This window comes from Staurois parvus, unplaced genomic scaffold (genome assembly GCF_062004578.1).
Source record: "Staurois parvus isolate SC_StPar_1 unplaced genomic scaffold, SC_StPar_1.0 ptg001691l, whole genome shotgun sequence".
NCBI classification, from domain to species: Eukaryota; Metazoa; Chordata; class Amphibia; order Anura; family Ranidae; genus Staurois; species Staurois parvus.
Window position 1 is genome coordinate 546,986 of NW_028319487.1, and position 12,397 is coordinate 559,382.

General features: G+C 38.0%; 1 protein-coding gene across 4 annotated transcripts in view; it reads right to left on the reverse strand.

The window, feature by feature from the left end:
* The window catches only part of CNTFR (ciliary neurotrophic factor receptor), a 572,233-nt gene that overhangs the window by 490,042 nt on the left and 69,794 nt on the right, over positions 1 to 12,397 (reverse strand). The window contains exon 1 of one of the 4 annotated variants that reach the window (XM_089663457.1): positions 7,303 to 7,347. The exons of the other annotated variants lie outside the window; for them this stretch is intronic. The gene's annotated coding sequence lies outside the window, so the exon portion shown is untranslated. Of the gene's footprint in view, positions 1 to 7,302; positions 7,348 to 12,397 lie in introns of those variants that run through there. 4 annotated transcript variants of the gene reach the window in all.

The window sequence follows — 12,397 nt, forward strand, 5'->3', positions numbered from 1 at the left end:
ATAGTGCCCCATCATTGGTGTCAGTGGGAGGAATAGTGCCCCATTATTGGTGTCAATTCAGGAATTATTGCCCTATTTCTGGTGTCAGTGGCAGGAATAGTTCCCCAAGGGCCTGTTACAGGCAAGCAAAGGTCCACATTTGGCCCCCCGGGCCACAGTTTGGAGACCGCTGGTCTCCATCATAGTGAACTTTACAAAGGACCCCGTAATTTCCCCCCTGGCCACCACCGCCACCACCACTGGCCCTCCCCTTCTAATAATTGGCTGTCACAGTGATCACAAGATCTGGAGCATGTCCTACCAGCTCCTGACTGTTGTTTTGTGACCAGTAGCTGTCAGTGACCTCAGGGTCACTGACACCTTCTGGTTACTGCACTGTATACACATATATGTGATAGCACACAATGAGGCCCACCTATGACACCACATATATGTGATAGGGCACAATGAGGCCCACCTATGACACCACATATATGTGATAGGGCACAATGAGGCCCACCTATGACATCACATATATGTGGTAGCGCACAATGAGGCCCACCTATGACACCACATATATGTGGTAGCGCACAATGAGGCCCACCTATGACACCACATATATGTGGTAGCGCACAATGAGGCCCACCTATGACACCACATATATGTGATAGCGCACAATGAGGCCCACCTATGACACCACATATATGTGGTAGCGCACAATGAGGCCCACCTATGACACCACATATATGTGATAGCGCACAATGAGGCCCACCTATGACATCACATATATGTGGTAGCGCACAATGAGGCCCACCTATGACACCACATATATGTGGTAGCACACAATGAGGCCCACCTATGACATCACATATATGTGGTAGCGCACAATGAGGCCCACCTATGACACCACATATATGCGTACTCCATGGGCCGCCAATAGGGGGGTAGAGCCAGCCGGCTTATACTGGACTCCATTGGTCCGGTATGGCAGCCCAGTAGCAGATAGTGGGATTGTATTTTCCATGGAGTGCAGGAGGAGTATTACTGCATGCCTAGACTCCCACTGTCCCCGGGGCCACATTAATTCAGCAGGAGTGCCTAGGGAAGAGAGGGGACAATGTTGGGAGTAATGTTGACTTGGCATCCGACAGTCACTCCTAACACTTGCACTATAGGTTACACAGTCCTGAACCTACACTCTGTACAATACATACTCCTGACCCCTGTACTCTGTAGGGTAAAAACTCCTGAACCTACATTCTGTATGATACATACTCCTGACCCCTGCACTGTTTAGGTTGTATACTCCAGATCCTACACTCTGTGCATTCTCCTGACCCCTACGGTATGTAGGTTACATACTCCTGAACCTACACTCTATACAATACATACTTCTGACCCCTGCACTCTGTAGGTTACATACTCCTGAACCTACACTCTGCACAATACATACTCCTGACCTCTGCACTGTTTAGGTTGCATACTCCAGATCCTACACTCTGTGCATTCTCCTGACCCCTACGGTATGTAGGTTACATACTCCTGAACCTACACTCTATACAATACATACTTCTGACCCCTGCACTCTGTAGGTTACATACTCCTGAACCTACACTCTATACAATACATACTCCTGACCTCTGTGCTTTGTAAAATACATACTCCTGAACCTACACTCTTTACAATACATACTCCTGACCCCTGTGCTTTGCTGGTTACACACTCCTGAACCTACACTCTGTCCAGACATACTCCTGACCCCTGCACTCTGTACGATTCATACTCCTGACCCCTGCACTCTGTACGATTCATACTCCTGACCCCTGCACTTTGCAGGTTACATACTCCTGAACCTACACTCTGTACAATCCATACTCCTGCCCCCTGTACTGTGTAGCTTACATACTCCTGAACCAGCACTCTGTACCATACATACTCTTGACCCCTACACTCTGTACAATACATACTCCTGCTCCCTGTACTATGTTGGATACATACTCCTGAATCTACACTCTGTACCATACATACTCCTGATCCCTGCACTCTGTGCCATACATACTCCTGATCCCTACACTCTGTACCATACATACTCCTGATCCCTACACTCTGTACCATACATACTCCTGATCCCTGTATTTTATATATAGGCTCATGTTTTAAGCCACTCCCACTGTTAGCAGTTTTCCACACCCACAATTCCCCACGGCATGGTCGTCATGCTGCCTCATTATTGTCTTCTAGGTGTTCTCGGGGACCCCGTTAGGTAGGCTGTACAGGTCCCTGTGACCTCCAATGGCGGCCCTGCGTACAGCCGGAGGGAAGAGGTAAATCTGGCCACACACAATGTGATTAAATAGAATCATGTTTTCTTCGATCGATCAAATCACTTTTCATGGTAAAGTCCTCGCTGGGGACGGGGAGGATTTATTTTACGCGCCGATTGACCAGTTTGCTCAGAAAGGACAGTGAAGTCACCGAAACAATCTGCATTTCCCAGGCCGGCCGCCATTGTCCAGCCGCGTGAAATCGTTCACCAGCCATAGAAACATCGGTGAGAAATCATCAACATTTGCCGGATGCCACTGAAAGATCGAAGAAAACGGTTCAATGAAGAGGAAGATCAATACCTCTATTGGAGGCATCACTGTTGTATGGATTGATTCAAAAGATTCAGATTGGCCAACAAATGCAGAGAGCGGGCCCCGACCTGACCCCCGTGTCTGGGAGGAGTCAAAACTTGCAGCACTTTACTGATTGGTATGTAAATTATATTATTTAAAAAAGAAATTATTAATATGAATAATAATAATAAAAATAATAAATAATATTATTACTACTATTATTATTATTATTATTTTATTATTATTATTATTATTATTCATATTAATAATTTATTTTTTAACTAATACTATTGGTATGCCATTCAGTAAAGAAGTGCTGAAGTAGATTATTATTATTATTATTATTATTATTACTACTATTATTATAATTATTATTTTTTATTATTATTTGTTTTACTATTATTAGATTTACTATTATTATTATAATTATTATTTTTTTTTTTTATTATTATTATTACTATTATTATTATTAATAATAATAATTTCTTTTTTAACTAATACTATTGGCATGCCATTCAGTAAAGAAGTGCTGAAGTAGATTATTATTATTATTATTATTACTACTATTATTATAATTATTATTTTTTATTATTATTTGTTATTACTATTATTAGATTTACTATTATTATTATAATTATTTTTTTTTTATTATTATTATTACTATTATTATTATTATTATTATTAATAATAATAATTTCTTTTTTAACTAATACTATTGGCATGCCATTCAGTAAAGAAGTGCTGAAGCAGATTATTATTATTATTATTACTATTATTATTATTTATTATTATTATTTTTTATTACTATTATTAGATTTACTATTATTATTATTATTTTTTTTATTATTATTATTACTATTATTAATAATAATTTCTTTTTTAACTAATACTATTGGCATGCCATTCAGTAAAGAAGTGCTGAAGCAGATTATTATTATTATTATTATTATTATTACTATTATTATTATTTATTATTGATATTTTTATTACTATTATTAGCATTACTATTATTATTATTAATTTCTTTTTTAACTAATACTATTGGCATGCCATTCAGTAAAGGAGTGCTGAAGCAGATTATTACTATTATTATTTTTTTTTTATTATTATTATTACTATTATTATTATTATTATTATTAATAATAATTAATTTTTTAAATAATATAATTGGCATGTCAATCTGTAAAGAAGTGCTGAAGCAGATTATTATTATTATTATTATTATTACTACTGTTAATAATCTGCTTCAGCACTTCTTTACTGAATGGCATACCAATAGTATTAGTTAAAAATGAAATTATTAATATGATTTAAACAAATCAAAAAATAAAAATAATAATCTGCTTCAGTACTTCTTTACAGATTGACACACCAATTATATTATATAAAAAAAGAAATTAATATAAATATAAATAATAATAATAATACTAAAAATAATAATAGTAATAATCTGCTTCAGCATTTCTTTACTGAATGGCATACCAATTGTATTATTTAAAAAATAAATTATTAATATGCTGGGACTTGTAGTGTCTCTGTAAGGAATGCTGGGACTTGTAGTGCCTTAGTAATGAATGCTGGGACTTGTAGTGTCTCTGTAATGAATGCTGGGACTTGTAGTCTCTTAGTAATGAATGCTGGGACTTGTAGTGTCTCTGTAATGAATGCTGGGACTTGTAGTGTTTCTGTAAAGAATGCTGGGACTTGTAGTGTCTTGGAAATGAATGCTGGGACTTGTAGTGTCTTAGTAATGAATGCTGGGACTTGTAGTGTTTCTGTAATGAATGCTGGGACTTGCAGTGTTTCTGTAATGAATGCTGGGACTTGTAGTGTCTCTGTAAAGAATGCTGGGACTTGTAGTGCCTTAGTATGGAATGTTGGGACTTGTAGTGTCTCTGTAATGAATGCTGGGACTTGTAGTGTCTTAGTAATGAATGCTGGGACTTGTAGTGTCTCTGTAATGAATGCTGGGACTTGTAGTGTTTCTGTAATGAATGCTGGGACTTGTAGTGTTTCTGTATTGAATGCTGGGACTTGTAGTGTTTCTGTAAAGAATGCTGGGACTTGTAGTGCCTTAGTATGGAATGCTGGAACTTGTAGTGTCTCTGTAATGAATGCTGGAACTTGTAGTGTCTCTGTAATGAATGCTGGGACTTGTAGTGTTTCTGTAAGGAATGCTGGGACTTGTAGTGTCTCTATAATGAATGCTGGGACTTGTAGTGTTTCTGTAAGGAATGCTGGGACTTGTAGTGTCTCTGTAATGAATGCCTGGGACTTGTAGTGTCTCTGTAATGAATGCTGGGACTTGTAGTGTCTCTGTAATGAATGCTGGGACTTGTAGTGCCTTAGTAATTAATGCTGGGACTTGTAGTGTCTTAGTAATGAATGCTGGGACTTGTAGTGTCTCTGTAATGAATGCTGAGACTTGTAGTATCTCTGTAATGAATGCTGGGACTTGTAGTGTTTCTGTGATGAATGCTGGGACTTGTAGTGTCTTAGTAATGAATGCTGGGACTTGTAGTGTTTCTGTGATGAATGCTGGGACTTGTAGTGCCTTAGTAATGAATGCTGGGACTTGTAGTGTCTTAGTAGTGAATGCTGGGACTTGTAGTGTCTTAGTAATGAGTGCTGGGACTTGTAGTGTCTTAGTAGTGAATGCTGGGACTTGTAGTGCCTTGTCAATACATAACAGAATTTTTCAAATCAAAGCACGCCCGAGGTCGAATCCCAACACAGAACTGTCATTCCCGGGTGTCAGCGCCACACGTGACCGTCACCGAACCATCACAGAGCAGAGATGTCATTCACATCATTGGAATATTTCCCTCATTCTGCACCTCAAAGCACTGAGTGACACCATGGACTGAAATCTGCGACACCGAGATCAGCCGGGAAAGAAGAGTCCACCGAGAATAAAGAGGTAAAATCCCAAATCATGAGATACAAGAAGGACGCACTACTGATAGGACCCGCGCCAGGTAACCCACCCTTCCGAACCATGACGTCTCTCCTGTACGGTCCATTGCGGAATTTTTTTGCAGAGATAAAATAATAAACGTAGATAAAATAATGAAATTAGATAAAATAAAATATGAAATAAAATAAAATATACAATAAAATAAAACAAAATAAAATATGCAATAAAATAAAATGTACAATAAAATAAAATATGAAATAAAATAAAACAAAATATGAAATAAAATAAAATGTACAATAAAATTAAATAAATAATGAATGTAAATAAAATTAAAACAATGAACCTAGATAAAATAATAAATGTAGATAAAATACCGAGCATGGATAAAATAATAAATGTAGATAAAATAATGAACAAAGATAAAATATGAAATAAAATAAAATGTACAATTAAATAAAACAAAATAAAATATGAAATAAAATAAAATAAATAATGAATAAAATTAAAACAATGAACGTAGATAAAATAATAAATGTAGATAAAACAATGAGCATGGATAAAATAGTACATGTAGATAAAATAATGAACATAGATAAAATAAAATATGAAATAAAATGTACAATAAAACAAAACAAAATAAATTATGAAATAAAATAAAATGTATGATAAAAAAATAAAAATAAAATAAATAGATTGTAAGCTCAAAAGAGCAGGGCCCTCGAACCCCTCGTGTATTGTATTGGTACTGTACTATCTCATGTTCTGTCCCTCACTATAATGTACAGCGCCGAGCAAACCTTTTGGCGCTATATAAATACTGTATAATAATATATAATATAATAATGAATGTAAATAAAATTAAAACAATGAACATAAATAAAATAATCAATGAAGTTAAAAAATGAACATTAATTAAAAAAAATAAATAAAACAAAATAAAATATAAAATAAAATAAAACAATGAACGTAGATAAAATAATAAATATAGCTAAAAAAATGAACATTAATTTAAAAAAAATAATAATAAATTAAACAATAAAAAATAAAATAATGAATGTAGATAAAATAATAAATGTAGCTAAAAATATTAATATTAATTTTAAAATAATAATAATAATTAAATTAAATAAAACAATATAAAAGAAAATAATGAACGTAGATAAAATAATAAATGTAGCTAAAAAAATGAACATTAATTTAAAAATAATAATAATAGTTAAATTAAATAAAACAATATAAAAGAAAATAATGAACGTAGATAAAATAATAAATGTAGCTAAAAAAATGAACATTAATTAAAAATAAATAAATAAATAAAACAAAATAAAATCAAACATAAAATAATGAATATAGATAAAATAATAAATGTAGCTAAAAAAAACAAAACATTAATTAAAGAAATAAAATAAAACAAAATAAAATGTCAAATAAAATAATTAACATAGATAAAATAATAAATGTAGCTAAAAAAAAGAAGTTAATTTTAAAAAAATAAAATAAAACAAAATAAAATAATGAGCATAGATAACATAATGTAGATGAAATAAAGTAACAAATGTAGGTAAAATAGCTCCGGCGACTTAGTGAACTGACCACGCTGGGACTGCAGTTTCTCAGCAATGCATGCTGGGACCGGTAAGGGTCCAAAACATGCTGGGACTTGTTTCTTGGCAATGAATACTGGGACTTGTAGTTCCACAACAGCTGGAGAGAAGCACCAAGACAACACAGCCCACCCTACAGACCCCCATCAAAAAAAAAAAAAAAAAAGAAATTTACACTCACAAACTTTCCTCCTTCGAGTCCCAAAAAAAGTGCGAGTTTGCGTTCGCAGGTCATTGGCTGTCCGCAGGTCGCAGTTGGCTGCTGGCGTCACATTGAGCTGTGGCAACAGAATGAGAGCGGACACCACCGTGGGCTTCCTCTAATCCCCCCCCCCTTTATCCCCTCCGCCCCCCCCCCCCACCCTCCCTGAATATGATTGATGAATTCTTTCATAGGCCATCTGAATTGAAACGAGTGAGTAAGGAGATTAGAGTCATGTGACCTCCATCAAGGGGCTGAGGAATGTACCCGGGGTGACAGATCTTCACAATGAATGGCTCAGTCCCACATTCCATCCACACAGCTCCCAGTCCTGGAGGGAGAGCGCGGCCACGGCGCACAGCAACGTCCCCAATGTCACGTCTACATGGCTGTCCCAGAGAGAACCGACACACAACACAGACGCAGGGAAGTTCCTATAAATTGGCCAACTTAGAGTTGGGTTTGATTAAAGAGAACCTTCCACCAATGTATCAAAATTCTACAAAAAGCGTCCAGTTTGATCGAGGCAACGAACATTTCCAGCGAGCGATTATTACGCGCTGACACGTGACAGGGGATTAAAATGTGGAATGGACAGAGTCAAAGTGGAACTTCAGCCACCCTCACTGGGGTCCCATAACCCCCCCAGCCACCCTCACCAGGGTCCTATCCCAGCCAACCTCACCAGGGTTCCATTCCCCCCCCAGACACCCTCACCGGGGTCCCATAGCCCCCCCAGACACTCTCACTAGGGTCCTATCCCCCCCCAGCCACCCTTACCAGGGTCCCATAACCCCCCCAGCCACCCTCACAAGGGTCTCATTCCCCCTCCAGACAACCTCACCAGGGTCCCATCTCCCCCCCTCCCGGTGCCATCTTTAGAAATACGCCAAGTGCACATATGCGCCAGTCTTTGGGAACCAGCAAAAACTTGCAACACAAGCATTATTTTATTTTTTTAATATTAATTTTATTTATTTCATTTTATTTCTTTTTATCTATTATATTTATTTGTTTATTTATTTTATATTTTTTTTTATTTATTTATTTTTTTAATTTGTTTGTTTATTAATTTAATTTATTTTATTTTTGATTTTATTTATTTTTTTATTTATTTGTGTTGTTTCTTTTATTTTTTTCTTATTTATTATTTATCTTATTTAATTTTTTTAGAATTTAATTTATTTGTTTTAATTTATTTGTTTGTTTGTTGATTTATTATTTATGCGTTTATTTATTTATTTTTAATAATTAATTGATTTGTTTATTTAAATTAAATTATTTATGTATTATTTTTTGTTTCTTTATTTATTATTATTAGCATTATGTATTTATTTTCAGGTACTTATATAGCGCCGTCAATTTACCCAGCGCTTTTACATATATATTGTACATTCACATCAGTCCCTAACCCTCAAGGGGCGTACAATCTAAGGTCCCTAACTCACATTCATACATACACATACTAGGGACAATTTAGACAGGAGACAATTCACCTACCAGCATGTCTTTGGAGTGTGGGGGGAAACCGGAGTACCCGGAGGAAACCCACACAGGCACGGGGAGAACATGCAAATTCCAGGCAGGTGGTGCCATGGCTGGGATTTGAACCAACGACCCGAGTACTGCCAGGCGGAAGTGCTAACCATTTAGCCACTATTATTTGTTTATTTAAGTTAAAGTATTTTTATTTATTTATTATTTATTTATTTGTTTAGTTCATTTTTTAATTATTATTATTATTTATTTGTTTATTTAAGTTAGATTAATTTCATTTATTTATTATTTATTTGTTTAGTTCATTTTTTAATTATTATTATTGTTATTATTATTATTATTATTATTATTTGTTTATTTAAGTTAAATTATTTATTTTATTGTTTATTTATTTATTTGTTTATTTCAATTATTATTATTATTATATATTTAAGTTAAAGTATTTTTATTTATTTGTTTAATTATTATTATTATTACTATTATTATTAATTTGTTTATTTAAGTTAAATAAATTTTATGTATTTTATTTATTTAAATCATTTTTATTAATTTAATATTTATTTGTATTCATTATTATTTATACCATGGCGTGCAGCCGTCTCTAGAGCCTTTAGAGAAGGAAGTGGCTGCAAAGCGGCTGCCGGAGATCAGCAGCGCTGAGAATCAACAAAAGATGAGTAAAAAAAACCTGAAACTAAGGAATTAAAAATGTATTAAATTATTTTTAAAAATGAATTTAAAAAACAACAACAACGGACTGACGGCGCTACATAAGTACCTAAAAATAAATAAATAATACTAATCATAATAAATAAATAAACAAAAAAATAATACAAAAATAATTTAATTTAAATAAACAAATAAATGAAATAAATAAATACGCGGCGCACAGAGCGACCGAAGTGTCGTCCGGTTCGGGGTTTTATCGACTTAAAAAAAAAAAGGAAACATTTTATTTGCATAAATCAGTGAATGCGACATTCGACAAATGTTCTCCGCGTGTGAATGATCGGCTGGAAAAGCGCGCGGACCGCTCTTGTACCAACTGTGAGTACCGGCGGGAAGGAGGGGAGATGACGGGGCTGGCGCGTGTTCCTGAGAAAACCGCCCGTGACATCACCAGCCTGACATGTTCCACACCGGAAGCTCCAAGCAATGACGTAGTGACAACATCCGGGGCCACAGGGGCCACACACATACAGGCAGCTAATTTGGAAGACAATGACGCCATTATCACACGGGGGAGGGGGCGTGGTCACCATCACCATGAATGGGGAGTGTATGGTAATGAGACTGTACCATGAATGGATGGGGGAGGGGGACGCATTACAAGCAGACCCCCCATCTTCAGCCAATACAGAGAACCCAACCAGACTTTTTTTCAATGTGCAGGGAACCATCAGGGCCTTGGCGTCCCGGTGCGTTGCGCTGACGCACATTTTTTTTGCGGTTCACTCTGCATCGCATTAAGGCAGATCGTTCATCCGCCGGCGATGGCTGAAAATGTAAAAAAAAAAAAAAAAGATGAACATGCGCCATTTTTTTTCTTCAAAGAGCACCTCCAGACACAGTAGCGAGGTGCTGTGCGTTGTGGGGCATTGTGGTGCATTGTGGTACGTTGTGGTGCGTTGTGGTACATTGTGGTGCGTTGTGGTATGTTGTGGTGCGTTGTGGTATGTTGTGGTGCGTTGTGGTACATTGTGGTGCGTTGTGGTATGTTGTGGGGCATTGTGGTGCATTGTGGTACGTTGTGGTGCGTTGTGGTACATTGTGGTGCGTTGTGGTATGTTGTGGGGCATTGTGGTGCATTGTGGTACGTTGTGGTACATTGTGGTACATTGTGGTGCGTTGTGGTATGTTGTGGTGCGTTGCAGTGCATGCGTGTTGGGGACGCGCTGACTAAATGCGTTGGGGTGCCATTAGATATGAATGACGTGATTCTGCCGCGGTGCGTTGCATTTTGATGCCTTTGCGTTGCGTTCCCCTCATATCTCTAGACTGGGCAAAGCTCCTCCCACCAACGCATTTTATTCCCTCCACCAACACATTACATTCCCTCCATATCTCTAGACTGGGCAAAGCTCCTCCCACCAGCGCATTTCATTTCCCCCATATCTCTAGACTGGGAAAAGCTCCTCCCACCAGCGCATTTCATTTCCCCCATATATCTAGACTGGGAAAAGCTCCTCCCACCAACGCATTTTATTGCCTCCATATCTCTAATCTGGGAAAAGCTCCTCCCACTGATGCGTTTTGTTTCCCCCACATCTCTAGACTGGGCAAAGCTCCTCCCACCAATGCATTTTGTTTCCCCTATATCTCTTGACTGGGCAAAGCTCCTCCCACCGATGTGTTTTATTTCCCCCATATCTCTAGACTGGGCAAAGCTCCTCCCACCAACGCATTTCATTCCCTCCATATCTCTGGACTGGACAAAGTTCCTCCCACCAACGCATTTCATTCCCTCCATATCCCTAGACTGGACAAAGCTCCTCCCACCAACGCATTTCATTGCCTCCATATCTCTAAGCTGGGAAAAGCTCCTTCCACCGATGCGTTTTGTTTCCCCTATATCTCTAGACTGGGCAAAGCTCCTCCCACCGATGCGTTTTGTTTCCCCCATATCTCTAGACTGGGCAAAGCTCCTCCCACCGATGCGTTTTGTTTCCCCCAAATCTCTAGACTGGACAAAGCTCCTCCCACCAACGCATTTCATTCCCTCCATATCTCTAGACTGGGCAAAGCTCCTCCCACCAACGCATTTCATTCCCTCCATATCTCTGGACTGGAAAAAGCTCCTCCCACCGATGTGTTTCATTTTTTATGTGTTTTTTGCAGCATTTTCCATTCATTTCAATGGGGAGGTGCGTTTGTGGGGTTTTTCTTTTCTTTACTGCATCAAAAATGCAGCAAGCGGGACTTCTAGGGCCAGTTCACACCATGAAAGCGCAGTCCAGATGCGTTTCCAAATACGTTTTTTAATGCATTTTGATGCATTTTTTCCCTTTCTCTTTTTCCTGCACCATAAACAACGCACGGACACCCCCCCCCCCAGCAACATGAACACACCCCAAAAAGGCAAGACGCATTAAAATCGCAGGTGACAAAACACAAACCGCGCTGCAAAATGCGCCAGCCACACCGCGCTGGTGAGAGCCGAGCCCAGAGGGACGCATTTGTCTTCTGCTTCTATTTAACCGAACGATTCAGTAAAAGTCGATCGGTGTGACGGCGGCCTTAACGTGCGTTGTGTAGGAATGGGCCGGCAACGGAATGACACGGCATTTCCGGCAAAGCAGCGCGCCACGACTGATTGGTAGTGCGTTGCCATTTGTTGCGATGAGCGGCACGCATCTACTTTGGAAGCGGCGTCATCTTAGTGGCGTTTAAAGTGAACGGTGGCGCAACGCGCGTTACCGCAGTGCGCCAAGGCATAAAAATGCATTTCGGTCAGCTCATCGGTACGCCGGCATGCGTTAACGTGCGTTGCACTAAAGCGCCCCTTTCACACGAGTGGGCTGGCAGGGCAACAATACATCCAAAAAGCCAAAATGTGCCACACAGCGCACCACAACGC